Source organism: Lepidochelys kempii, chromosome 2 (assembly GCF_965140265.1).
Source record: "Lepidochelys kempii isolate rLepKem1 chromosome 2, rLepKem1.hap2, whole genome shotgun sequence".
In the NCBI taxonomy this organism is placed as follows: domain Eukaryota; kingdom Metazoa; phylum Chordata; order Testudines; family Cheloniidae; genus Lepidochelys; species Lepidochelys kempii.
In genome coordinates this window covers 89064015-89087623 of record NC_133257.1, presented here as the reverse complement: position 1 = coordinate 89087623, position 23609 = coordinate 89064015, and the positions used below count along the sequence as shown (strand labels likewise).

The 23609-nt window shown below is 43.9% G+C and overlaps 1 protein-coding gene and 1 long non-coding RNA gene across 8 annotated transcripts in view; one reads left to right on the top strand and one right to left on the bottom strand.

The window, feature by feature from the left end:
* The window catches only part of ANKRD12 (ankyrin repeat domain 12), a 107160-nt gene extending 90223 nt beyond the window's left edge, over nucleotides 1-16937 (bottom strand). For all 3 annotated transcript variants that reach the window (XM_073331576.1, XM_073331577.1, XM_073331578.1), the window contains exon 1: nucleotides 16782-16937. The gene's annotated coding sequence lies outside the window, so the exon portion shown is untranslated. The remainder of the gene's footprint in view (nucleotides 1-16781) is intronic.
* Nucleotides 16938-17033: 96 nt separating this feature from the next.
* The window catches only part of LOC140906837 (uncharacterized), a 45347-nt gene continuing 38771 nt past the window's right edge, over nucleotides 17034-23609 (top strand). For 4 of the 5 annotated variants that reach the window (XR_012157260.1, XR_012157261.1, XR_012157258.1 and 1 more), the window contains exon 1: nucleotides 19137-20999. This is a non-coding gene — a long non-coding RNA (uncharacterized lncRNA). Of the gene's footprint in view, nucleotides 17501-19136; nucleotides 21000-23609 lie in introns of those variants that run through there. The other variant, XR_012157262.1, reaches the window with a different exon arrangement.

The window sequence follows — 23609 nt, the reverse complement described above, 5'->3', positions numbered from 1 at the left end:
AGTTATGAATACATGCTAGCATTATGTTCTTAAGATGCGTTTGGCAAGCAATGCAGTAAGTACACATTCCTTTGTCTAAGGCAGACTGTATTTGTTTCTCTGAGCAGCCTGGTTGTCAGGCAGGGACAATGAAGGTTTACATTTACATGAAAGGTAAACAAAGCCTACCGAATGGCAGAGATACCCTCTTGTGGTGGGTATGAACCTCAAATGATAAGTAATTGAATCCACTGATTGTATACAATATTATTGTATTATAAAAGTGTATCAAGTAAGGTTTTTTTTTTTAAATGAAAGCTAATGACACACTGGTGAGTTATACCATTGTAAAATGTACCTATTAAAACTATATGAGGAATTATACATACTTAATATTATGCTTTAAAGTCTGTGACCAAAACAGAGAGAAGCAGATTTTCCCCCCAGACAGGAGGGAAGGCAACTATCTGTCTGTCTCCAACGAAACTAAGCAACATGTGATTAAAAACAGTGGAACCCCCATTCACACACAAATAAACAAGGGAATGGGAAATTCATAGGAAGAGAAGAACAGCATGAGTCATCCTGAGTCTGGGGACAAAACACTGACTTTGGGAAGATCTAAGGAGAGAGAAGCAGCTATCTTGGCATTCATCACTGGACAGACAAGGGGCCAGAGCTCTTTCAAGCTGAGAAAGATGGGTCCTTCAACCAAGGGGGCTAAAGATTATGGGAACTGAATATAAGTGAAAAACCTGTTTAGGCAAAGATCTTTCACCTCTAGGTAGAAAAGGGAAACTAGCACCTTGTACTTTTGTGGCAGGTCCTCACTGAGGAAAAAAGTCATCCAAGACTGGAAAGAAAAAGATTGATAAGAAATCTAAATTGAACCAAGGTTGCACCTTGTTAAGTCTCAGTGTATTTTACTTTTATTTGCTGGTAACCGTTAGGTCTTTATCTCTTGTACATTAACTCATTTAAAACCTCTCTCTTTTTGATTAAATAAACTTGTTTTACTTTTATTCTAAATCAACCCAGCACTATGTTTGACTTGAAGTGATCATCAATTCTAGTTAAAGCAACAAGCTTTTCTCTTTAAAGGAGCAAAAAACCTTATTATTCCTCAATGTTCTAGAAGAGGGCTGGATATTTCATGACAGACAGTTCTGGAGAAATTTGGGACTGAGGAAGTGTTGGGGTCATTTGGCTAGTAGTAACCAAGGCTGGTAGAGACCAGAGTGTGACTATGGTGTAACAGGCTGACTGCTGGAGTCAGAGCTGCAGAACCAGGATTGCATAACACACACATAGTGCATGCTTATATGCTAGCTGGGAGCGTCCAGACAGGAAGCTACAGCAGCAGAGCACTCTGGTTACAGGACAAAAGGTGACAACCTCTCATTGGTCTGAACTGCACCTCAAAATGTGATAGTGGACCTAGAAGTGTTCACAGCCCTCTGGCGGTACCAGATATATTTTCTACACCTGCTTAGAGATGAAAGAGAGAGTGGTCAGGATTTGCCAGTCAGTTAGCGGGCCCGAGTGTGCCCCAGCTGATTGGGAGGGCAATTGTGACTGAAGATGGTGTACTGAGAACATGAAGCCGTTTATGGAACTTCTCTTATATGACTGTTTCGATGTTCAGGGTCTCTGCTATGTGGGACAGGAGATCCTGGAAAGCTGTGAAGTCACTGACAACGGGCGTAAGGTCTGGTTTCACTGCCTCATTGGATGATTAAGGCTGCTTGGGGGGAGACATTCCTTTATCTCCCGCTCATGGTGGCTGATGCCAGGAACTGGTGTTGGAGGTCTGATTAACAATGTTGTAAAAGGGCAAGATTGTATTCTCTTCCTGATCATATGTGATGACAATCCCCAGTAAAGCCAGTAGAGCCAAGACAATACGCTGCAGGTACCCCTAGTTGAGGCTGGCCAGCCCGGTATCATTCCCAGGAACAGAACTCTTGTCAGGAAATCTCTGGCGCCGTCCTTGAGGTTGTTCTCTGAAGGCAAAGGAAAAGCATGCTTGGTCAACACAGTGAGAAAGAGTAAACCACCAAGGATGAAGACAAATAACCCTCTTCAAATGGTGGTGCAATGAGGTGATGTGGCCTCTGCACCTGATTTGGCACCAGTCATCATCACACAGGATCAGAGAACACTGGGGCCTCCATGGTGCACATCTCAGGCCTGTCATCAGTTTGGTTGTGGGCACCAACATCAATACCAGGGTTCCATTCCTGTGTTGATGGACTTGAGGCTCTATCCATGGAGGAGTGATACCTCATATCCTTTTTGTGGGATGATCCTGCACGTTACTTGGAGCGGTGTTTGTGCTTTGTCAGGGTCGGTCTCTTGGTGTCATCCCTCTGTGACTGGGGTGTAGGTACCAGCTCAGATATTGAGGCTGTTGGCACCGACACAGTTGACAGTACCCTCGGTTGCTTTTCTTTAACTGCCCAATCCCAGGGTGTGATGCCTGCTTAAAAGAGCACTAGCCAATGCAGACTCTTTCAGTTCCAATTTTATAGTTGTCATTTCCTCTGGGTCTGAAGTTATCCACATGGATTGCTGAAGCAGATATAATTTGATCCCTATGTCCCTAGACTTGCAGGTCCTAGAGGAAAATGATTGGCATATTGAGAACCTCTCCAGGATATGGCTCTCTCTTTGGCAGAAAAGGCAATGGCTGTGTCCGTCAGTAAGAATGAGACCATCACAGGACAAGCAGTGTTTGAACCTGACAGTTTGGAGTCCAACATGTTGGCATGAAGCAACCACTGCTGTTCAAAAGAATCCAATCTCACGTGCATGGAGATGCATGCACACCTATGGTGGGATCTACTCTCACACATAGTGGAAGAAGAACAGGAGGAGAGAGGGCTTTCTTTTTTTCCCCCCTTAGACCCTGTTCACTCTGTGCCTCCTCAAGCCCCCATTTCTCCATCCCTATCCTGTTTCCCCCTTTGCCCTCAGCTAAAATGGCCACCATTTCCTCCCACAGCCTTTCCAAGTAACAGTTAAGCTGAGCCCATCAAAATATACATCAGCTAAATCCACCAGAGATGATGTCCCCATAGCTTAGTTCTCTCAGGACCAATGTGAAGCTCTGAAAGATGGTGGGACAATAAGAATTCAGTTGTTGAAGACTCCTACCTACTGAGAGAGCATTAAACTTTAGGTGCAATGGAAGCATCTTCACTTCCACTAGTCAACGAAGAAGAAAGGGCAAATCACATGAAGCTAGACAGGGAGCCAAAAAGATCAGGTATAAGGTTTCTATAAAATTCTATAATAATTTAAAACCTGATAAAATAATATACAAAGCATAGAAACAAACTGTCAAGGTTCACCTCTTTCAAGGATCTATACTGACTCATATATACGTGGGCGTGCACTACCAACTGGAGGAGAGAGAAGTGCTATTCATGACATGGAAAAATGTGGCAACCTAAGTTCCCTCTAAGCTGCACGTCCGCACAGCTGCCTATTAAACCCCGCACAGGGGCTCAGAGCTGTGGCAGGGAGAGATCCCTCTCCCCCAGCATGGACCTGCTGCGGCAGGGAAAGGTGCCTTTCCCTGCCGGCCCCAACCCAGCCCTGGCACAGACCTGCCACAGTCAGGAGAGGGGCGCCTCTGCCCCCACAGCCTAGGTGCTGCTGCGGGGAGAGAGCACTAGGGGAATTCCTCTCTCCCTGACGTAGCCCCAAGCAGCCTGCACCCCAAAGCCCTCATCCCCAGCCCCCTGCGCTGGAGCCCTCACCCCCTGCACCTCAACCCTGTGCCCCAGCCCTGAGCCCCTCATCTCTAGCCCCACCCCAGAGACCTCGCCCCCCCGCATCCCCTGCCCCAGCCCTGAGCCCCTCTCCCACACTCCAAACTCCTCGGCCCACCCCCACCAAATGAATTTTGTTATGTGCACCAATATGGAGGTGTCAAGTATCAGGGGGTAGCCATGTTAGTCTGGATCCACAAAAAACAACAAGGAGTCCGGTGGCACTTTAAAGACTAACAGATTTATTTGAGCATAAGCTTTCATGGATAAAAACCTCACTTCTTCAGATGCATCTGTCACACATCACCTCCATACTGGTGAACATAACAAAACTCATTCCGCACATGCGTGGGAAAAATTAAAGGGAACACTGGTGGCAACAAACAAACAAAGTAAAATAATTGTCATCTACAAGATTACAGATATCTGTAAGAAAATCCAGAGGGGCATAGAAAGTTTAACAGATGAAGTTCACTGTAAACAAATGCAAGGCAATAGACCAGTGGTCCCCAATCTTTCTGTGGTAATATCACATTCCTATTCCCAACAGACTGTGGCGCGCGCCAAACACCCGCTGCCAAAATGTGGCAGCGGAAAGAAGCCTCGCCTCCAAGAAACGGCAACGCGCCTGGCAGCGGCATTTCAGCAGCGTGGTGTCCTGTGGGCGCACACAACTGCCCCAGCAGGAGCCATTGTGCCCGCAGGCACCGCATTGGGGACCCCTGCAATAGACGTTAGAAGGAATAATTCCAATCACTTATGTACATTGCTGGTTGTAAGTTAACTGTAACCACTCAACATCACTGGACACTTCAATGGAAGCCTCTGCTCAACATGCATCATGCATATGTCCAAAATGTTAGGACATATACAGAACAGGATAGAGCAATACTGAAAATATTATGCTGGCCATATTGAATTTGATGGTACAGCATTGCCAGGAATGTTGAGTTCAGTTCTATTTTTTTTTTCACCTCAAAAAGAGTATAGTAGAAGTAAAGATCCAAAGAAGGGTCATTAAAATTATTAGAAGCACGGAGAAATGTCCTTATGAGCAAAGGCTAAACAAAACAAAGGAAATTAATAAGAACACAAATGTATATCAAATTATTACACACAATGTTAAAAGGACATTATTAATGTTATAAAGTTATACACTCAAAAGTTGGGAAATGCCAAAATTAAGGTTGCCTGTGGAACCTTAATTTGACTCCTTTAGGTGTACATCTTTATGATCATGTAATTACAGACTATCATACATTGTACTGTCTTTTCCACAAAACCGTATCTCATTCAGTGCACAGGATAACCAGTGTTCACCTAACGAACAGCTATTCAATATTTTGGTTTTTCCTCATTTTTCAATGTGTGGCCTTATGCCTTATTTGCTGCACATTGTTCAAACCCTGCTCTGAAGACAAAATTATTAAATTTCCTTATGGGCATTTCTAGGATGTTCATTACTATAGTATGAATGCTTACAAACATTAATTAATGCATTTTTCAGAACAGCCTTGTGAAGTGAGGGGGTGGTATTATCCCTATTTTACAGTTGGGGAGCTCAAACAGAGAGATTAAGGTCATAAGTATCCACTAATTTTGGTTGCCCAACCTGACACACCCAAGACCTCATTCTTTGGAGTACTTAACATTTCAAAGCACTTCATATATTCAAAGCACAGCTCCCACTGACTTCATCTGCAGCTATGAGTTCTCAGCATTTCTGCAAATCAGACCCTAGGGTTTCAGTCAGGTACCCAGAAAAATTAGTGACCACCTGGGAATAGTCTGGTTTTAAGTTACTTGCTTACATCACATAGGAACTTGGTCAGAACAGAAACAGGAAAGGAAACCAGTTCTCCAGGACAGAACTCAACTGCCTAATCATGAGACAAAACTTTATCTTCCTGAAACCCCCATGCCCCTCAGCTCATTGACTACATGCCTTCCAATTTCTGCAACATATGAAACAGGGGTTGTACATGTCACAATCTCCTTTACTACACAGGCCTGATTCATCCCTAGAGCAGGTTCATCCTATGCACAGAATGAGGCAGGTTTCTGTGGGGAAAAAAATGTGTGATTGTGATTTGCTTCTCTCTTGGGGGAGGGCAACAAATTAAGCTGCTGTATGTGACAGGCAGAGCTCTTCCCCTCCACTTAGGAAGAACAGAGGTTTTTGAGTGAGGGAAGGAGACTACCATTTTTGCAAGAGGGGAAAAGGAGGAAGAAGTGCCCAGTAGCTCGGAATCTTCCTGCTCCGCTCTCATAAATAATATCAATTGGCATCTCCTTCCTTCCTATTTCTCTTTACCCCCAACCCCAGGATTCAAGATGCTCCTGCTGCAGATGCCACTCTCCTTGCCACGTTTAGATGGGGAGAGCATGAAGAACCACCCATAGAACTGCCCCCCTTTGAGCTTGGGGTGATGTAAAAGAACCACTCATGTACCTACAGCATGAGCAAAGGTGTGTGTGTGGGTGGGTGGGTGTGTGTCAAGGAGCAGATGTGTGGCTGGGGGATCTGTAAAATTAACTGATGGGGGGCATACTGCTTTGGAACCAGGTGATGTGGAATAGGGGTGTGAAGGTTGCACAGAATTAATAAGGCATTTAGTTTTTTGGAGGAGTTCAAATCCCCATGCTATCAGGCAACACTTTTTGCAATTTTACGAATATTTAAAAATCCTCTTTGTCACAACCTGTTGGCATGTATGTGTACTATTGTGCAGGAGTAATAATCAAACAGTCTGCTATTGCTGTGGATTTAAAAGCAAATACAATGATTGATGGAACATGAAAAAGACTAAGAAACAAAAGAAGCAACAAGCTACATGTAACTGACTTTTTTCAGTTACCTAGGTGAAAAATGGAAGAAAGCAATGGCAAGTAGAGAGCTCTAGATGGTTCAGTTTACTTCTGCTTTAACATCTCAACGTAATTAGCTAGATATTAAAATTCTGATACCTCAAGAGGCCGCATTTTCAAAAGCATGATCACTATCAGTGAATTAACCAGGCCTATAGTACTGAGAATTAAGAGACCCTTCTGAAATAAGCCAGACCTGTCAAAGAAGTCCCCATCCTTTCTTCCCATTTTTGAAAACTGTACTAGGGAGGGTACAAAAGAAAGGAAGAGAAGAGTGGATGAAGAGGATTTTTCCCCTCAGACATAAATGAGATTTAAAACGAAGGCAACGACTCTTTAAGGAATCAATTTGCCTGTACAACCCTGTTAAGAGTGAAGAATATTGTTGGCCAACTATGGCCTACAATGGCAGGGGACACTATGGCAACCACTCTGGCAAACAGATGAGTGGGGGAGATGTTGCCTAGCAACAGGAAGCTCCAAGAGAGATTTTTGTACAACAGTGACAGTTGAAAGACACCATTGCAATCTAATCTAAGAACTAAGAAACTAAAGGAAGGAAAATATGTCCTATGATTTTTCCACTTTATAATCCATCTGAATTTTTATTTTTAAACTAAAAAGATTTGTAGTCTTAATAATTTTTCTTAGTTAAAAAAAAGAAAAAATGGCAATGGAAGGGACCATGGAATAAGTGCCTGGGAACTGCTCAGCTAGGCCCCGATTCTGAAGAGATTTACATACATGGTTAACTTTAAGTACAAGTAGTCCCATGGATATGGGACTACACTCGATGACACTATTTGCTGCTTAATACAAGTCTGAAGGACTGGGGACATAATTAATACAAGAGACATATGGAATGCACATGTATTTTATTGACTAGCTTGCAAGAACACAATCTTAACCAATTACTAAAAGTCACAAGTGAGAGGTGGCAAAAGAAAAAGTAATGAAATGCTAGAATTGTTCTGTGAATGCTCAGAACAATAAATACTTGAAAAGCAAAGGCAAGTGATGCAAGATTCCTCAGATTGGCATAATCCATATCTATACTACAGCAATTTCCTGCTGATGAATTATCACAAATCTAATGGAAAATCCTCTCAGTCTGACTAGTCTCTTTAGTAGTGTTTACTGTGTAATGCCCTAACATTTTAAAATATAAAATGTACTTACCAATATTTATGATGTTTATTTTGATATTATCATGTTTTTGAATTTCATCTTGGATAATGGAAAATAAATTAGTTGGCTTCATTTAAAGTTTCTCACCAACCAGTATAGCATTTAAGTTGCAGACACAGAGAATTTCCTTTTTAAATATTTTGTTTTGTAGAAGATTGTTTTATAAAAATCTAAAATTGTGGCAAATGTGATTAAGCCTCTGATTTCTCTGCATGCTATTTCCTCAGCTCTAGTATTTTGTTAAAATATCCATTTAATTATCCTTCTTAATAAAAAACAAAGGAAGGGCTTAGTGGAGGTTGTGTAAATTTGAGACACTAAAAAAAAAAAAATCTAGAGTTTTGCAACATTACTCATGTACCAAATACAAGTATGATATCATCTAGCTCTTATATAGTTAATTAGTAGATCACAAAAGGGCATTGTCTGTTCAATATTAAAAATAAAAGCATAATTTAGACAAAACAATTCCCTGCAACTGTCTTAGAAAAGCTACAAGAATATTATACCAAATCTGTTTGGTAAAGACATTTGAATTGAGGCAGTTCATAAACCCGTTGTCAAAGACCTGATTATTTCTAATATTCATCAATGAACCACAATCTACCACTAAATTAGGATTTAGTGTTTTATTCATGGTAATGGGTTGTATTAGAAATTCAGATATTCTGTGATTTGGAGGCATTCGATCTCTTGATTTTTTTTTAAACTTCCTGCTAGTACTTTTGCTCTTTCATATGTGGAATATCACTGTTTTTATTATCCTCCAGCATCTTGTCAGCCCAGACAACACCTAGTTCTATACAGACCAAAAGGAGGTACCTAGAAAAGCCTGACTAGTATGTAAGCTGCTTTGTCAAGTCTATATAATGTTAGATAAGGATACCAAAATGACTACTTTAAACAGTTCTAAATGGAAACATCCCCACTCTTTGCACAAGAGGTGCACACTGTTCTCAGAGAATAAAATGCATAAGTACACATGGCCCTCTGAATTTTCTAAATTTCATAGTTTTTTTTCAGATAAATACACAGAAACCTCCTAACAGAGCTCCTGAAGATGCTTCTTGTTCTGAGAGGACATCTGAATAATGGGAGAGAGGTTTCTTGACTCAAGTAGAGAAAAAAAGCCATCTTTGGAAAGAAATGAGGGACAAACTTAAACATCACTATGTAGGCCCAGTGGAAAAAAAACAGGAAGAAAAATAAATCACTACACAAAAGTTTGATGCTCAACAACTCTAAGTAGATGGCCACTAGAAAGACAGTTTTAGTATGAGGTGTCTGAGTTCTTATGTGGCACCATCACTGCAATAAAAACACCTCACAAATATTTATTCTCATCAGACCCTCTGAGGTAGTGAAATGCTGGCCCCATTTTACACTGAGAAAACCAATGTTCAAAGAGATTGAGCTTTTGATTTTTGGAGGTGCTCAGGAACTGACATTTTTCCATCGACAGGCATTGTAGGTACAGAAAACTTCTGAAAAGTTACTTGTCCTTGGCCATACAAAGTCTGTGGCAGAGCTGGGAACTGAATCCAGATCTTATGAGCTCCAGTCCATTGCCTTACTCCCAAACTTATTCTTCCTCCTCGCTTTAGATCTATAGGTCTGAAATCAGATGCTGAATATCTTCACAGGTGCTTCCTCTGAATCCCTTAGGATGGTGTCAGGGTTCAAAGGAAACACCTGCAGAGAAGTTTTTAGCATCAGACTGCAATTCCAGAGGACTAGAGACAAGGAAGAATGGACTTATGAGCCTCATTTTTAATCAGCTTCTTTTTTTTTTCTTTTACACCCACACCCACAGGATGCTTACAGGAACAGTGCTCTATCTTGCCTTCAAGGCCTCAATAGTCGCTGCCTGATCACTTAGGAGGCTAACACTTAACGCTTTATTAAGTTTTATTCCAGGGTGGATAATGTTAAGAACACCACATTTGAAACAATGTATTTTGTGCTCTGTACCAGGCCCAGAAGGCACAAACACATTAAGGCCTTGATCCTGTAATGAGATATGCACAATGGAGCCCTGCTGCTCATACATAGCCCCTTTAATTTCAGTGGAGTTCAGGGGTCTGACAGAGTATTTTCTTACTGCAGGATCAAGACCTAAAGCAGAAGGTCTTGCATACATGCACCAGTATAGATGCCCCTTACTGAGGTAGTTCCAATTTCCTCAGCTGGATACCCTGGCTTTAGCTCAACCAGCCTATCCTGAAGTTCAAGGATTCCAGCACTCTGAATGACTGCGTTTCATGGCCACGACCTCCTAGCACAGAGAAGTACCATAATGAGCGAATTGCCAGATACTTTTAAGGAGTAAAACTGATGGTTCTTAGGAGAAATCTACTTTTATAAAAAGATATACCCCTGTAGCAGCGGTGTGACATCACTAACAGACTGTCTGACAAAGAATGAACATTCTACTATCTAATTTGTAGATTAAAGGAAAGGTGGCCGGGGATGACCAAAACAAAAAGGTAAAACCCAAAAGTCTAGTTTTATTGAGACTATTGAGAGAGCTCTGTTTCTCTGAGCCAGGAAAAAACAAAAAATGAGTAGCATCAACCAATTTTAGAGGGGAGTGTCATTACAAAACCTTTCAATTTTTCCTGTTTCAATTTGCTGATAGTAAGATTTAAACTCACTGTCTGGCACAGCACAAAGGGAAACTGATGAAAGATTATGTTATGTTTTATATAAACTACTTGATAGAATATAATTGAAGTGAGAACACACCTACCAGAACTAAATGTTTCCACCAGATGGACAATTTCCCATGCCAATTATCAGGTGTTGAAAAATTTACCAGATACCTTAGAATCATAGAATATCAGAGTTGGAAGGGACCTCAGGAGGTCATCTAGTCCAACCCCCTGCTCAAAGCAGGACCAATCCCCAATTTTTGGCCCAGATCCCTAAATGGCCCCCTCAAGGATTGAACTCACAACCCTGGGTTTAACAGGCCAATGCTCAAACCACTGAGCTATCCCTCCCCCTTCTAATCAGAGATAAATACAAAAGAGGGTGGGAAAAAGTGAAACTCCAGCTGTAATTCCTAGTGTAAGCCCAGCTCCTCTGCCATCAAAAAGGTGGAATGTTCTAGAATTTCTACCATCATGGTGGCCCTGAACACTAACAGGAGTGTAATCAGCTTCTGGTGGAATTAATAAATTTGAAGCTACTGGAAGGATAAAACTCTCACTGACTTTCAATTAGGCATAGGTGTCTAAACGCCTTTGCGGATCTAGGTGAAAGAGCTTTTTGTGTCTTCATTATCTTCCACGGTCTCCTAGGTGCCACAGTGAGGAGAAAAGGAAGAGGTTCCCAGTACTCTGTTCCTCCCCAGATCACTGACAGCTGAAAAGAGGCATGGAGAGGGAAGAAAAGATTTCTTTTACTCTACCTCTTCCTGAGTTTCCATTTTCAGGAATTTTGTTCCCCATTAATAATTGTAAAAAGAAAAGGAGTACTTGTGGCACCTTAGAGACTAACCAATTTATTTGAGCATAAGCTTTCGTGAGCTACAGCTCACTTCATCGGATGCATACCGTGGAAACTGCAGCAGACTTTATATATACACAGAGAATATGAAACAATACCTCCTCCCACCCCACTGTCCTGCTGGTAATAGCTTACCTAAAGTGATCATCAGGTGGGCCATTTCCAGCACAAATCCAGGTTTTCTCACCCTCCACCCCCCCACACAAATTCACTCTCCTGCTGGTGATAGCCCATCCAAAGTGACAACTCTTTACACAATGTGCATGACAATCAAGTTGGGCTATTTCCTGCACAAATCCAGGTTCTCACACATCCCCCCCACCTCTGAAACCTGTCATTAATAATTGTATCACCTGTCTCTGGTGCTGCTCCTGCCTTTCCCAGGCAGCAAGGGCATGAAACGGACCCGATTCATGCCAATTTCACTGCTACCCACAGTGTTCCCAACAGCAGCTAGGAAACTGATCAGCATCTTGCTAGTTTCACAGTTTTGCAGCTTGTAAGATAGAAGTAGGAGTAGTAAAGGAAACTAAACTTCTGCAGACTCAGGATGATTTTATTTATTTATATTTGGTTCATATTTGAAAGATTACCATCAACTCGGGGACTGTTGTTCACTTTAAGTGAAAGCTTATATTCTACAGAAGTTGGTGGTGTAAATCCCCTCCTCTTTACAAGCAAGTTGATTATTCAAGCTCAGCAAATCAAGATTTGTTAACATTGAGAGCAGTATGAAGCATTCAATTAATTTATTTATTTATTTATTGCAAAGACTACAAAGGAATCCTGAATAATGACAAACTGGTTAAGAACTAGACAAAACAACTGGCATCTGACTCATCTTCTGTTACTAACGTTATTCAAGGTTATGATAGCAAGGCTAGATACAGTTTGGGCTAATATTTATTTCATACCATCTGTCAGTGGAGTCTAAGAACACTTGTAATTAAGTAGTTACAAAACATGGTCTGACATGGAGACTAAATGACCAGTCAACATTCACACAGCTCTCTTAAATCAAATATGCAAAAGAAATTAAGCCAAAAGCTTTATTTGCCCAGCCCATCTCACAATAAGATGGGATCCAAATATTTGAAAGGGTTAGAGAAGAAAGTTGTTCTATACCAACAGAAGACTTTGTGTATTATCACTGTGGTAACAGGCTAAGCACTATATATTCTGTGATCAATTCTTCTGCCCAACTTGAAAGTCAAGATGACCAGCTTCAATGAAATCTACTGAGTTCTTCCAATGTAAAGCCTTTGGTAAACATGACAAATCAGTCCAACAGATAACTTTTTTTTATATTCACAAATCAGTATTCAAATAAAAGGTTAAGATTTTTATAGGTGCTGGTGTTCGAGCTCTGAAAGATCTAGATAACTTGTATGTGCCAAAATATGCAGGGTAATGTGTTTTTTAGTTCAGCTGAAGCTTAAACAGATCAGGAAACGTATGAAACTCAGAACAATTGCTTGAGATTATACTTGATAATCCACACTTGGTAAAAATCTGCATTTATTTTTGGTGCTCCTACTACTATCTGAATAATTAGGTGTTTTAGAAAGAGAAGACAATTTTTGTAATTTCATCCAAGTGCTCAATCATCCCAACAACAGATCTTTTACTCTAACAAGAGATATATTATGCAAGCCAGGAAGAGGCTTAATTTGCTTAATTTGTTGTGCACGAAGAACACACTTTTCAGAGTAGCAGCCGTGTTAGTCTGTATTCGCAAAAAGAAAAGGAGTACTTGTGGCACCTTAGAGACTAACAAATTTATTTGAGCATAAGCTTTCGTGAGCTACAGCTCACTTCATCGGATAAATAAATTTGTTAGTCTCTAAGGTGCCACAAGTACTCCTTTTCTTTTAACAACACACCATCCATCAGAAGTTTTATACTAGTTAACACTAGCATTCAGAATGCATGCACAGTTTTTTCTTGGGTAGGGGAAAGAAAAACAAACATAGGAAACACAAAGGGGATGGTTAAGTCCAAACTCTTTTCCTGTGCCAACAGAAGGGGAGAATCCTTTGCGTACTTCAACTACACTGGATCTCATGGTAAAAGGACATGATCCTATACATGCACTGGAGCTAATGGTGGGGACTGCCAAGGGAGAACCAGGAAGTCAGAGAAAGAAACTGCTTCATACATAATCACAGGAATGCATAATCACAGTCCTTGTGGTGCTGGTAAGTACCATTCTATTCCAGCACTTGCTCTCCTTGATTTTTAACTCACAAGATACAAGTAGCCAAGTAGAGTTGTCAGAAGTTGCTATGGGTTTACCACTACCCTCCCCAAACAATATTTTACTATGACCCAGACCTCAGATCTTGCAATTGGATCTGCACAGACAGAACTTTGAACCTGCAGAATTCCAATGCATTCATGAAGGTCAGGATTAAGACACAGACACATGCTCAGGGCTCCAGCTCCTAGAGGCATATGATTACATTAGAATCTGAGCTTTCATTTGGGGAAAAAATTGTAAGCTGTTAACCCTCATATTTGTGAAGAAATGTAAGTGTAACCCACCATCCACCTAAATCTGCAGAGGGCCTAAAACAAAGCTCTGAGAGGTGTATACTTTCCCAGTGCATCTCAATGTGGTGTTAACTTTAAGATCCACTTCTCTGAAGGACTATGCTCTATCTACACCACCCCAACAGAAGACTAAGGTGGAAAAAAGCACAAAGGGTTGAGTTGGCATTTTCATGGCAGATACATACTGACTGTTTGTTAAGGAGTGATGTGTTTTACTGTTACCTCACCTCAATCAAGGGTAAGGTAAAGGATGAGAGGAGGCTCCTCCTTGATGGAGGAGAGCCCCTCTCCACACATATCACGATGACCCATCAAGGACCCTACATTTTAGTTTCAGAGTAGCAGCTGTTGTTAGTCGGTATTCGGAAAAAGAAAAGGAGTACTTGTGGCACCTTAGAGACTAACCAATTTATCTGAGTATAAGCTTTCGTGAGCTACAGCTCACTCCATCGGATGCATTCAGTGGAAAATACAGTGGGGAGATTTATATACATAAAGAACATGAAACAATAGGTGTTACCATACACACTGTAACAAGAGAGTGATCACTTAAGGTGAGCTATTACCAGCAGGAGAGCGGGGGGCGGGGAGGGGCACGGGACTTTTTGTAGTGATAATCAAGGTGGGCCATTTCCAGCAGTTGACAAGAACATCTGAAGAACAGTGGGGGGCTGAGGGGGGAAAAAAACATGGGGAAACAGATTTACTTTGTGTAATGACCCATCCACTCCCAGTCTCTATTCAAGCCTAAGTTAATTGTATCCAGTTTGCAAATTAATTCCAATTCAGCAGTCTCTCATTGGAGTCTGTTTTTGAAATTTTTTTTTTGAAGAATTGCCACTTTTAATACTTAATTACTTGTCTGTAATCGAGTGACCAAAGAGATTGATGTATTCTCCGACTGGTTTTTGAATGTTATAATTCTTGACGTCTGATTTGTGTCCATTTAATTCTTTTACGTAGAGACTGTCCAGTTTGACCAGTGTACATGGCAGAGGGGCATTGCTGGCACATGATGGCATATATCACATTGGTAGATGCGCAGGTGAACAAGCCTCTGATAGTGTGGCTGATGTGATTAGGCCCTATGATGGTGTCCCCTGAATTGACATGTGGACACAGTTGGCAACGGGCTTTGTTGCAAGGATAGGTAATCACTCAATTACAGATCTAAAAGTTGCAATTTCACGCCCCCCTCCCCCCGCTGGTAATAGCTCACTTTACCTGATCACTCTCCTTACAGTGTGTATGGTAACACCCATTGTTTCAAGTTCTCTATGTATATAAATCTCCCCACTGTATTTTCCACTGAATGAATCTGATGAAGTGAGCTGTAGCTCACGAAAGCTTATGCTCAAATAAATTGGTTAGTCTCTAAGGTGCCACAAGTACTCCTTTTCTTCCTGCATTTTAGTGAAGTCCTGACTTTATGTAGGCACTGTGATTAAATCCTTCTCTGGTCACTTTTTCTGGAAATTAACAAAACTTTAAGACATGTTCCACATCTGTCTGATACCTCATGGAATAGATAACAAAGCAGCTGACACATGGAAGTGAATGAAGTTGGGACATTCTTGGCTTTCACTGTGGTCTTGCAAATAGATACATACAAAAGCCTAAAGTTATGAATGCCACAAATGGATTCTCTTCCATATGTCATCTACTATATTCCCATGAGCTACCAGACAGATGTGGAATACACCATTCTAAAGCCTAATTAATTTCCAGGAATAAAAGGCTTTTGACTGAGAAAACAGAGACACATGTTCAGACTTAACAATTTTTTAAAAATTCTTACTCGAGCAGTTTATGATAATTTTCAATTAGGAATTGTGCATTTGTTGCTGTTCTTCCCCTTGTCGTAAGATACCCAGTCAGTTTTAAAAGCTGAAACAGAGGGGATGGATATTAATTTGCTGGTAATTTGGCCAAATCTGAATTTTGTAATTATACTGCCTACCTAATCTATCCCTACAGGTTCAACTGGAAACAGTATTCTTTGCCTTCTTGTCCTAAATAGCTACTTAGTGTTGATGCTGTCAATCAGCTGCTGTGCTCCACCTCAGAGGTGGCTGTATTTTAGTGACAGACAATGGAATTGATGCACCCAGCTTGTAAAACAATACGAGATCCCTCAGCCCGAGGCAAGTACTTAAAAATCCTAGATGTATTCCAAATGCATTTCGGCCACACAGTAAAGCAGCAGCAGGCTTCGGCAAGACGCTGACAGGCAGCCTGGTAGAAATTCAGCGAGCAGCTTTTAGCGTTTTAGATGTTGCCAAAAAAATCCCAGCCCTGAGTCACAGGCTGCAGCAGCGCGTCCCCTCCTCCGCCGGCCCGCTGTCCACAGCGCGAGCCCCGCGCCCCGCCTGCACACCCACAGCCCGCGCCCCGGCAGGGCTCGCGCCGCGGCAGAGGCGAAGCCCCGACTGGCTTGCCCAGCCCCGTGGGCAGCAGTTACCCCCGCCCCGGCGTGCCCCCCAAAAAGCAGCCGCGGAAGGGGGGGACGGACCGTACAAAGGACACGCAGCGGCAGTGACAGCGGCAGCCATGGCTCCCGCAGCGGCAGTGACAGGCTGCGAGAGCGGCTGGCAGAGCCCTTCCCGCGACCGGCATCACCCGCAGGCCGGGGAGAAGGGGCCGCGCACAGCGGGGCGGGGGGCGGAGCAGGGCAGCCACCCTGGTGCTACCCTTCCCCCCCGGAACGGGGAGACCGACAGCCGGGGGACGGGAAGGGTCACACACACCCCCCCCCCGCGCTCGGGGACACACACGGCTGGGGAAAAGGGGTTACCCCAGGGCGCAGCAGGCTCCGGGCGGTGGTGCCGCCCCCAGTACAAGGGCGCTAGAACTGCGGCTCCCATCGGGGGTGGGGAGAGGGGCAGGTTTGGGGGTCTCTCTCCTTACCTTGTCAGAGAAGGAAACAGCAGGACTCGTTCCTCCTCCTCCTCCCGCGCTGCCCCTATGACAGGACCCGACGAAGAACCGGATTCAACCGCTGCGGACGGTTCCCGGAGACTCAGACCCACACCGACCACCGCCGCCGCTGTAGCGTTTGAAAGTGCCCCCCCTCCTCCCCGGCACTGCCGCTCCCCTCCCCCCCAGTCAGAATGTCGGTCTCCGTGTGCAGCTCTGCGGGGCTCCCATTGGCCGCGCCATCCCACGTGACCCCAAACACGCACGCGAGACAGGCGAGAACGCGCCGCCGCGAACGTTACGGGAGTTGGGCGGCGGTTGGGGAAGGAGGGAGAGTCAACGTCACCGCCCTCCTTCCGCAGTGACTCCGCCGGTGCATCAGATCTCTCGTGCACACGCGCGCAACACACGCACACGGAAGGAAAATAACGGGCCCTGGCAGGGCCGGGGGCGGGGCAGCAGGCAGGCGCGGAGCAGGGCGCAAGCGCCGGGACGGCTGGTCTTGGTCTTGGCTCCTGCGACTGGAACATTCTGGAAATGGCGGATGCGATGTCCCGGAGATTGAGACGGGAGGGGATGGGGGAAGAGACTAGCGCACCTGCTTCCCCTTGTGACAGGAACCGAGTAGGAGCCGCCACCGATTCCTCCCGACTCTCAAGCCCAGGGCCCCCTACTTGAGCTACACCGGGTTTTCCGGCAGCGATGGCGCAGTGAGTTTTAACTACCCGCAGAGTGCGCATGCGCGGCTGGCTCCGGTAAGCGGTGACTGGCTCGCGCTGCGCCCGAATATGACGGGGGACGGGCCCAGGGGAGGGCGCGTGTCCTCCCCCGACCCTGCCGCTTGCCTCACGGGCCGCGCCGTGGCACGCTGCGCTGAAGGGGGCAGCCGCTCTGACGTGTGTTAGGGAAGCAGCAGCGGCCGGAGCGAGCATTGGCCCCGTGGCTGTGGCTCACGCAGCGCGGGGGTCAGCGTGTCGTCTAGGCCCTGCAGCGCCGTGCACCGGACGGTGGCTGTTCCCCGCCCCCCAGAGGGGGCGCCTTTCAGTACTGAGACAAGCTTCGATCCTTCCGAGGCTGGCGCTCGGCTTCACCCCCACGAGGAGGGCCACTCGCTTGTCTTCGCCGGCTCAAGGCTCCCATCTGTTGAGCTCGGGGGAGCCACGTCCCGTACAATGAGTTTGTATTCAAGCTTTTAACACTGAATCCTTTCACTCGTTCGTGTAGTTCAGTTTTACCTTTTTATTGAGGGCATGACATGCTGCAGCTTCGTTAATCCATTCCTGGTTTATTCTGCCGATGCTTTTTCCAGTAGTAATCAGCATCCTTGCGTGAGATAATGATAAACGTTTAGTGAAGTCAGCTGATACCAGTTAGACTGGATTCTAATCCCTTTTTACAGGATTACTATGTTTGTAGTGTTTTTAAAAACAACATGCTTCCCCCCCCCAATATTTTTTTAAAGGAAATCATTCATTTTCATATGCCATTGTTTGAGCATTTATAGAAATGAAGAAACCCGAAATTTGAGATTGTACTGTTTCCTGCCCTGTATTACTCCTAAGGGCATTCTGCACCAAAAAAAAAATAAAAATTCTGTGAATATTTTAAAATTCTGCAAATTTTATTTGTCAAATAAATGTGAAGGCTTCAGCATGGCATGGGGTAGCACAGGCCAATGGCTGCACAGAGGTGGGAGATCACTGTGCAGCCCCCCATCCCACCCCTGGAACATGGACTTGGGTCTGGTCTACACTGGGGGGGGGGCGGAGAAATTGAGCTAAATTACGCAACTTCAGCTATGTGAATAAGGTAGCTGAAGTCAACATACTTAGATCTACTTACCACAGTGTCTGTTGACGCTCCCCTGTCGACTCCACCTGCACTTCTCGCTCCAGTGGAGGACCGGAGTGGAGGGGAGAGCGCTCGGCGGTCTATTTATAATGTCTATAAATCTATCCCCGCTGGATCAATTGTTCCGGAGGTGAGTGTAGACATGCCCTCAGTGGTGAGGCTGTACTCAACCCTGACACCGCACAAGGACCAGGAAACACCTCGTGCACCTGTCATGGAGGGCCAGGGCCCTGGGGTATGGGCAGAAAAGGCTCAGCAAGGCAGGATCCAAGTGTGGAGGGGCTTAGTGTGGGGGGAATCCAGATGTGGGTTGAGAGGGTTGTGTGTGGGGCAATCTGGGTGCAGGTGGCTGAGTGAGGGATTGGGGTGGGGGATCTGGATGCACAGGGGCTTGGGGAGTTTGCAGGGGGGTACAGGTGATGGTTGGGGTTTCAGCAGGAGGGTCTGGGTGTGGGGGGGGGATAGAGCTTGGCAGGGGGTGCTGGGTGTGGGAGGCTCTGTGGGAAATCCAGATGCTGGGGGAGTGGAGTTCAGTGGGTTGGGGATCCACATGCAGTTGGTTGGAGCTCAGTGGGGTGGGGATTCAGGTGCATGTGACTCAGCAGGGTGGTCTGGGGAAGGGGGGCTCATTGAGGGTTCTCAGTGTGGGGGCATGAGGCTCGGCAGGAGGGGTTATGAGGAGGTCTGGAGGAATGGGGATTAGGTGGATGAGGGAGCAGGATCCTGTACAGCTGAGGAGCAATGGGTGCAGGAAGTGGCAGGGGGAGTTTGCAGAGCTTTCTGCAGCCGAGGGAGAAATCTGGCTGTGGGTCTAACCTGGTCCCAGATACAGTGTAAGGGAAGAGGAAGTCCTGTCCTCCACAGCCCAGCGGGGACTAGCAGCTGAGCCCACCGCAGGGTTGCAGCCACCAGCCAGGTCTTTCCCAGTCCTGCCTTCTGTTGCACAGTGATTTAGGTCCCTGCCAGCTGCCTTGGGCACATGAAAAATACTGTTGGGAGGGTCTCATGACCTCTCTTATGGCTTCCCTTTGCTTCCCCGTCAAAGTCATTTTTCTGCGGGGAAGCAAAGAAATCTGTGGGGGACATATATTCTGCACATGTGCAGTGGTGCAGAATTCACCCAGGAATACTGTATATAATTGTAGCGCCACCTTCCCCTAGATCATGTCTCCTATCTGTATCTAGCAATATACTACAGGAAGGACATTGTACCTATCAAGATTTCCACTTTGTCCCCTTATAGCAGCAATAAACTAGGAAAAATGTATTGACTTAACCTGCTTTTCAATGAGATATGAAGTTGGCCTATAAGTTTGGATGTTTTTTAAAGCTTTTTTCCCTTTTTATTTTTTAACCTTAAACCTTAGTAGTGTCAAGTTTTATCTTTTCTGGATGTTGTCTTTCAAGACTCAAACATGGATTTTTCTCTTATTCTTTAATAAAGGGGGAATGGTTGTTGAAACTTTAACAAAACATCTTCCATAGATATTTGGTTAGGTGTTTGTTCAAAGCTCTTTTGTATTTTATTAATACACTCCTAGCTCCTAACATCTATCTACATAAGGAAATTTTAAAAAATCCTATACTTGCTAATACTGGTTCACGCCCATCAGTAATGGCAATGTAGGGGAGCCCTAGTGTAGGCACATTGTCAGCCGCTGCACTGTTTTAACCAACAGGTTACATAACCTAGCTCAGTGCTGGTGTAATCAGCACAGTGGCGCCCGACATTGCTATCATCAATGAGCTGGTGAGCAACTTTTAGAAACATTTTATTGTGTAGATCAGACATTTGCAGTTTGGCATTTTGAGGCAGGGAAAATTGGGTATAAGTTGATTCTCTTGAGTTCCCTTTCAACTGGCATGCTTAAGCTCCTTCTAGAACATACTTAGTTGCTAAGTGTGCAAGAAGCAAGAGTTTCTCTATTAATAGCTACTGTACAAATCACATATGAATTCTCTACAAGATGAAATTTTCAAGATGGAAATAAAACATATTTAAATACCTTGAATAAAAATTCTGTCAATCAGCATTCATTTATTTGGTAAATGTGGTAATCCTACTAATTCTGAAGTCAGCCACATAGTCTTGCAAGAGAAGCAGATATGAATTTCAAGTGTAAAAAAAAGAAAAGCAAAAAGAATAAAAACACTCCATAGATGTCTTGTATATAACATAAAAAACAAAGAGCTTACACTATATTTTCTCCATTGCAGGTCACCTCTAAAGTCATTAGGTGCTAAGTTACCCCAGCGATGGGCATCTTAGAAATAAGATAGAACAAGATCTAAGAGAAAAATCAGTCATATTTACAACATAAACTTGTGCAGAGGAGTCATCTCATTGCCACATTTCAGGTAAATGAGTTCTTCTTAGTGCCAAGAATCAAATACGTCATTGAGAAAATTTTCAGAACAGAAGACTGTCACAATTGGGAACTGCTAGCATAAGACTGGAAGCTTGGTCACCTGAATTATGTTTCCACTGTCACTGAGTTGCTGTGGTCTTGTGTATGCTATGGTTCTTCCTAAGATGTGGCATACCATGTCCACACACACAAGTGTTTGCAGTGGTGCACAGGAGTTCCAAGCACTTTTTTGAACTAACTTTTTTTGAGCAATGTGAACCATTGAGTGGTCCTCCACTATACCAATCTCTGCCTTTGCAATGTATGCATAGACAGAGATTGCTGCAGACCCCTAAAAGCAAATATTCCTACTGCTACCATTCCATAGGGCACTGGTCACTGCTTAGGCAGCCTGTCTGATATGCATTCTGAACTCTGCTACATAGGGATCAGGTTTTCTGGAAGCCAATTTCCTATTCAAATAGCACTATACCCAACATGGAGCTCAGTTGTGTGCTATTTGATTTTGTTACTAGCATGTCTTGGAAGCTACCAAATAAGGGTGTTGCCAGCTGGCCTGAGGCTGACATGGGCACTGGAGACCATATGCAAGGGCAGCTGCACTTGTTCATTCACAGTATTTTAATGTTTGACTGGCTAAACTGGTCATCAGATGGGGTACATCTACATTTGAGCTGGGAGGTGTGATTCCCAGCTTGCATAGAGGTAGCCATGCTAACTCTGCTTGAGCGAGTGCCTCAAAATATCAGTGTCTGTGGCAGCTGAGGCTAGCCACCTGAGTACGTACCCAGGGACCCAAGCGGGATTGTATTTGGGGCAGCTTGGCCGAGCCACCGCCTGTGCTGCTGCGGACACACTATTTTTAGGTGCTAGCTCAAGCAGAGATAGTGGGGGTACATCTGTGTGAGCTGGGAAGTGTAGATGTACGCTTAGAGGGGAGAAGTATTACCAAGAGAAGACAAAGAGCCTGGAAGTCCTATATAACAAGACATGGAAGAATAACAGTAGGTCCTTCTTGGCAGAAAACGTGCCTCTTTCACAATGATCTGGATCAAATCCTGAAGGCTCACCCTTCTGCACAATTAAAGATGCTTCTGGATAGCACAGAAAGTCCATACAGTGCAGTCCATCAGGACAAGGAGGCAAACAAAGAGATCTTGTATACATTTGCAGGATATACTTGTGGGGATCTACAGACAGCAGTTGAGTCAATACAGAAGGAGGAATTGAAAGGTGAGGGGCATCTAAAGAAGATGGCTGATTTTGCAAACTTGATTGTTGGAAAAAGTTTCCCAGGTTCTTAGAAAAGCTGCCATTAGGATTAATAAAAGGAAACAGCATCTTACAATAGTGAAAGTGTTTATCACTTCAGTTCCACCAGCAGCCTTTTCCTTCCCAGTCTTGCTATGTCTCCATCTCCTTGGTGCACAAGTGCAGCTGCCAAGTTCCTCCATAGGTCAACCCAGTTCAGTTCCCTAATACTTCCCCTGAGTTGGCATTTCCCTTGAAACATCCTGTGCTGGCAGGTACATGAGCAGGTAACCACTGCTCCTGGTTAAGATAAAAATGTTCAGCTTGGCATATGCAGCATTAGCTTCAGCTCTATCAGATGGCTGAACTCAAAATAGCAGTGGGGGGAAATTACAAACTGCAGTGTAAAAAGGCAAAAAATAAGAACTTTATTGCAAATCACATATTGGGCACTACAGCAAAAGCATAGTGCATTTTAAATATTACAATTTAGTTATAATGGCACATATGCCAGGCAGGGATCTTAACTAGCATTCTGCTCATATTTAGATGAAGTGACATTTAGCTTTGCCTTGTAATTAAGTGAGTGCATGGAAAACTGCTCTAGGCATATTTTGCTGGCAAAGCAATGTACAGCAGGGGTTTTCAGACTTTTGTACTGGTGACCTCTTTCACACAGCAAGCCTCTGAGTGTGACCCCCCTTTATACATTAAAAACACTTTTTAATATATTTTAACAATTATAAATACTGGAGGCAAAGCGGGGTTTGGGGTGGAGGCTGACAGCTCACGACCTCCCCCCACGTAATAACCTCGCGACCCCCCAGTTTGAGAACCCCTGGTGTACAGGTTAACTGTTACAGACGGTCTTCAATCTTGTGTTTAATAACAACGTTTCTGGAAAATACAGAACTGTGCACTTATCACATCACAGTGTTTATGATCAAGACACCATCATTTAACTACTCCATATACTTCCTCACCAAAACTAATACAAACTACTAGTAAAGCATAAGATAAATGTATAAAACCATTACCAGCAAAGCACATAAAGGCTTTCCATAGCAGCAACTGCAAGTTGTTACACTATCAATAAAATAAAAATTTGTTCCTCCAGAAACTCCTTCACCGTGCAAAGCAAGAGAAATAGACAATTAACAAAAGTTTATACATAAAACACAAAGAGGAAATCCAGCATCACTAGAAACGATTAAATAAAACCAAGAAAAATTTACTTCACTGCTCCAGCCCCATTTCCCCACCATCATTTTGAAAGTTTATGCACAACTCAGGCAAACACAAACTTCAGCACATGCTATTATAAGTAACAGCTTTGGGTGCAACAGTT